General features: G+C 34.8%; 1 long non-coding RNA gene across 3 annotated transcripts in view; it reads right to left on the bottom strand.

Annotated features, from left to right (window-relative positions):
• Nucleotides 1-776: 776 nt before the first annotated feature.
• LOC139746201 (uncharacterized) overlaps nucleotides 777-6,000 on the bottom strand; it is a 29,833-nt gene continuing 24,609 nt past the window's right edge. For all 3 annotated transcript variants that reach the window (XR_011712103.1, XR_011712102.1, XR_011712104.1), the window contains 3 exons: nucleotides 5,478-5,589; nucleotides 3,336-3,444; nucleotides 777-1,264 (listed from right to left, as the gene is read on the bottom strand). This is a non-coding gene — a long non-coding RNA (uncharacterized lncRNA). The remainder of the gene's footprint in view (nucleotides 1,265-3,335; nucleotides 3,445-5,477; nucleotides 5,590-6,000) is intronic.

Raw genomic sequence — 6,000 nt, 5'->3', positions numbered from 1 at the left:
ACAAACTTTCAAGGCTACCAGAAACAGCACTTAACATATATCTAACACTGACAAACATACACCAAAATTAATTATATATCAATAATCCAAAGAAAGTACAGCAAAATGAAAGCTGAAAGAAGAGTTTGTCATGGCATTCTAAAGGAAACCAAATGGCATCCAAGCTAAAAGTGTAATCCTTCCTCTGAATCTATACGCGAAATAAAAGCTCAAGGAAGCCCACTTCTCTACGAAAAAGGCAGATAAACATTGCCATACCGCTGAATAGTCTGACTTCTCGAAAAGACGAGTAGACACTACAACATCAGAAGAGACAGACTTGAAATACAGAGCGTAAGAACACATCCGTCTTCGGAGACGACACATACAAGACTAAATACAAATGGCGGCCGTGCTCAAGAGACACAAATACAAAGAAGCGCAATTAAAAGAATTTGTGAAGCTTGCAGTAACGCCATCTGGAGGAGCGGTTCAAAACTATTAGAAAACATGAAATATCTTATCCATTAAAGAAAACGGGAAATCTTAAGACAATTCTTAGCCTTTCAAATGTTCCATAAAAACTGCCGGGATTAGACTAGCCTCCTTTGTTCTACTTTGTAGGATTCTAATGTTATCTTTTGCTTTGGCCATGGAAAACAATATAAACTGGACGTGTTGTTAAATGACAGAAGTTTCTTATTTTCGTTGTTCTGGTCATTTATCGTCATTTAGATTTTCTTTTTTAAATGATGTGATAAAAGGAAACAAATGATCACGTGATACTCATTCGGCGTAATACTTTATTGATAAATATATGTCAGGACATTTTGTTTTCATCTAATAGTAGACAGTTTGAGAAACATACATTCACATGCAAGCACAAGCAGTCATATATCTACCATGTCTTTAAAGAATGTAAAAACGGATGTAAAATAATGAGCAAGTCTTTTCAAAATAAATCTCTTAAAACTTAACAACCTGATATGCAATAGTATTTCTATCTACACGGAAATATATTGTCATACTCGTTGAAAATGAAAACAAGCAATAATATGAAACATTGCCAATATTGATATTGAAATAATTCAAGACCCATAGGCCATTTACGATTTTGAATTGTAAAAAACACATCTCTTTGAAAAATGCTTCAGACCAGAATCAAAGTCTCACTTTGGCGTTCATTCCTAGTTGGTGTGTTCCTTTTTCTCGTGCAAAATTCTCATGTTGCCCAGCAGAGAGACGTTTTATGCCCTTCACGTTGCCTCTGCCGGTAATGTTCTCTCTGCCAACAATAAAACAAAAGCATGTTTACAAGTAATGGACCCTCATTTGCCTAAATTGAAAATTTCATTTTCAATTATCAATCATTTACATAATGTACAATGAAATTGTGCATAATTGAAATAATGTTTCGATATATCATTCATCATTATTGCCACGTTTAACTGCTGTCAGCTTTCACTGGCAACATGAAGTTTTAAAAGGAACCGGTGGTCTGTTACTTTCTGTATAGTGCACACTTAAAACAAAAAAAACGTCATTCAAATGAGCTAAATCATCAATTTATTAAAACCATGTAAACTGTAATAACGTATATGGCCGGTTAAATGTTCCAGGATGAACAATCATAAGCTGTCACCTGAATGAATAGTAATATACTTCCAAGTCTCTGTCTACCGAGTTTAATGGTTCTCTGGTTGTGGTCTTTACACTGAGTACATCTGACTAAAAGATGTTTTTCTTGTAATTAATTTATCAAGTATATCCAGCGATCAATTGCCGAGTTATTGGCTGTCCGGTCATCTACACGATTTCGACTACCATTGTTCAGAAGAGGGAGGCTGGCATTGATCATGATGTTACCCATTTGTTCCCTACTGGCGTCTGCCCATACTTATTCATTGATAATGATGAACATTTAAGTCTCCAGAAGCTACTTTACGATGAGATAATTGATTGACAAGCCAACTACCATTGCCTTGCCTTGCGCAATGTCACTGCGCATGTAGTTATGGCTACCTCCGCTAGGGAGCAGTGGTAGCTTGACTAACTTGGCGTCTATCATTATGCTTATCCTGATCCCCTGCCTTGTGCATACAGACAAATAATAAAGTATTGCATCAAATTTAAAGAACACTTCCATTGTAAACAGTTTGAGTGAAAAACACTCCTACAATCACTGATTTATAATTAATAGACAAACTTTCAAGGCTGCCAGAAACAGCACTTAACATATATCTAACACTGTTAAACACACCAAAATCAATTGTAAATGAATAATCCAAAGAAAGTAAAGTTAAATGAAAGCTGAAAGAAGAGAGTTTATCATGGCATAGTAAAGGAAACCAAAATGGCATCCGAATTTTTACGCAAAATAAAAGCTCAAGGAAGGCCACTTCTCTAGGAAAAAGGCGAAAAGACGAGTAGACACTACAACATCAGAAAAGACAGACTTAAAATGCAGAGCGTAAGAACACATCCGTCTTCGGAGACGACACATACAAGACTAAATACAAATGGCGGCCGTGCTCAAAAGAAACAAGTACAAAGAAGCGCAATTAAAAGAATTTGTGATGCTTTCAGTAACGCCATCTGGAATAGCGATTCAAAACTATTAGAAAACGGGAAATATCTTATCCATCAAAGAAAACGGGAAATTTTAAGATAGAACTTAGTTATTCAAATGTGCCATAATATATCCTTTGTTCTACTTTTGTGGTATAAATGTTATCTTTTGCTTTAGCAATGGAAAACAATATAAACTGAATGTTTTGTTAAATGACAGAAGTTTCTTCATGGTTCAACGACCATATATCTTTTCTATTTTCGTTGTTCTGGTCATTTATCGTGATTTAGATTTTCCTAATACACTTACATTTCACTTCATTTCTAAATGATGTGATAAAAGGAAACAAATGATCGTGTGATATTTATTTGGCGCAATACTTTATTGATGAATATATATCAGAACATTTTGTTTTCATCTTATAGTAGACAGTTTGACAACCATGCATTTTGACATTTACATGCAAGCACAAGCAGTCATATCTACCAAGTCTTTAAAGAATGTAAAATGGATGTAAAATAATGAAGAAGTCTTTGAAAATAAATCTTTTAAAACAACAACCTGATATGCAAAAATATTTCTATATATACAGAAATATATTCAATCATACTCGATGAAAATGAAAACAAGCAATAATATGGAACAAGAGAAGACACCCATCAATATTACCTGAAACAGAGCCAAAATTTATATTCAAACAATTCAAAACCCACATGCCATTTACGATTTTGAATTGTAAAAAACACATGTCTTTGAACACTGCTTCAGACCAGAATCAAAGTCTCACCGGCGTTCATTCCTAGCTGGTGCGTTCCTATTCTCGTGCAAAATTCGCCTGTTTCCCAGCGAAGAGACGTTTTATACCCTTCACGTTGCCTCTGCCACTCATGTTCTCTCTGCCAACAATAAAACAAAACCATGTTTACAAGAAATGGACACTCATTTGCCTAAATTGAAAATTTCATTTTCAGTTATCAATCATTTACATAATGTACAATGAAATTGTACATGATTTATATAATGTTTCCATTGCTTACTCTGATACTCATTCATCATTATTGCCACGTTTAACTGCTGTCAGCTTTCACTGGCAACATGAAGTTTTAAAAGGAACCGGTGGTCAGTTAATGTTTGTATATTGCACACTTAAAAGAAAAAACGTTATTCAAATAAGCTGAATCATCAATTTAGTAAAACCATGTGAACTTTAATAACGTATATGGCCGGTTAAATGTTCCAGGTTGAACAATCATAACTGTCACCTGAGTGAATAGTAATATACCTCCAAGTCTCTGTCTACCGAGTTCAATGGTTCTCTACGTTTTCTGGTTGTGGTCTTTACAGTAAGCACATCTAACTAAAAAGATGTTTTTCTTGTGATAAATTTATCAAGTATATCCAGCGATGACGAGGGTACATCACTGTCCGATAATCACGATTTCGACTACCATTTTTCAGAAGAGTGAGCCTGGCATTGATCATGATATTAACCATTTGTTCCCTACTGGCGTCTGCCCATATACTTGTTCATCGATAATGATGAACATTTAAGTCTCCTGAAACTACTCACTGCGCATGTAGTTATGGCTACCTCCGCTAGGGAGCAGTGGTGGCTTGACTAACGTGGCGACTATCATTATATTTATCCTGATCCCCTACCTTGTGCATACAGACAGATAATAAAGTTTTACATTGAATTTAAAAAACACTGAGTGAAAAACACTCCTACAATCACTGCTCTATAGTTAATAGACAAACTTTCAAGGCTACCAGAAACAGCACTTAACATATATCTAACACTGTTAAACATTCACCAAAATTAATTATGTATGAATAATCCAAAGAAAGTAAAGTTAAATGAAAGCTGAAAGAAGAGAGTTTATCATGGCATACTAAAGGAAACCAAAATGGCATCCAAGCTAGAAGTGTAATCCTTCCTCCGAATCTATACGCAAAATAAATGCTCAAGGAAGCCCACTTCTCTAGGAAGAAGGCAGGTAAACATTGCCATAGCGATGAATAGTCTGACTTACCGAAAAGACGAGTAGACACTGCAACATCAGAAGAGACAGACTTGAAATACAGAAAGTAAGAACACATTCGTCTTCGGAGACAACACATACAAGACTAAATACAAATGGCAGCCGTGCTCAAGAGACACAAATACAAAGAAGCGCAATTAAAAGAATTTGTGATGCTTGCAGTAACGCCATCTGGAAGAGCGATTCAAAACTATTAGAAAACCTGAAATATCTAATCCATTAAAGAAAACGGGAAATCTTAAGACAATTCTTAGCCTTTCAAATGTTCCATAAAAACTGCCGGGATTAGACTAGCCTCCTTTGTTCTACTTTGTAGGATTTTAATGTTATCTTTTGCTTTGGCCATGGAAAACAATATAAACTGGACGTTTTGTTAAATGACAGAAGTTTCTTATTTTCGTTGTTCTGGTCATTTATCGTGATTTAGATTTTCCTAATACTCTTACATTTCACTTCTTTTTTAAATGATGTGATAAAAGGAAACAAATGATCACGTGATACTCATTCGGCGTAATACTTTATTGATAGATATATGTCAGGACATTTTGTTTTCATCTAATAGTAGACAGTTTGAGAAACATACATTCACATGCAAGCACAAGCAGTCATATATCTACCATGTCTTTAAAGAATGTAAAACGGATGTAAAATAATGAGCAAGTCTTTTCAAAATAAATCTCTTAAAACTTAACAATCTGATATGCAATAGTATTTCTATCTACACGGAAATATATTGTCATACTCGTTGAGAATGAAAACAAGCAATAATATGAAACATTGCCAAAATTGATATTGAAATAATTCAAGACCCACATGCCATTTACGATTTTGAATTGTAAAAAACACATCTCTTTGAACACTGCTTCAGACCAGAATCAAAGTCTCACTTTGGCGTTCATTCCTAGTTGGTGTGTTCCTTTTTCTCGTGCAAAATTCGCATGTTGCCCAGCAGAGAGACGTTTTATGCCCTTCACGTTTCCTCTGCCGATAATGTTCTCTCTGCCAACAATAAAACAAAAGCATGTTTACAAGGAACTTGCCTAAATTGAAAATTTCATTTTCAATTATCAATCATTTACATAATGTACAATGAAGTTGTGCATAATTGAAATAATGTTTCGATATATCATTCATCATTATTGCCACGTTTAACTGCTGTCAGCTTTCACTGGCAACATGAAGTTTTAAAAGGAACCGGTGGTCTGTTACTTTCTGTATAGTGCACACTTAAAACAAAACAAACGTCATTCAGATGAGCTAAATCATCAATTTATTAAAACCATGTGAACTGTAATAACGTATATGGCCGGTTAAATGTTCCAGGATGAACAATCATAAGCTGTCACCTGAATGAATAGTAATATACTTCCAAGTTTCTGTCTACCGAGTTTAATGGTTCTCTGGTTGTGG

This window comes from Panulirus ornatus, chromosome 64 (assembly GCF_036320965.1).
Source record: "Panulirus ornatus isolate Po-2019 chromosome 64, ASM3632096v1, whole genome shotgun sequence".
NCBI classification, from domain to species: Eukaryota; Metazoa; Arthropoda; class Malacostraca; order Decapoda; family Palinuridae; genus Panulirus; species Panulirus ornatus.
The sequence above is the reverse complement of the archived record's forward strand: the minus strand, read 5'-3'. Positions and strand labels throughout refer to the sequence as shown.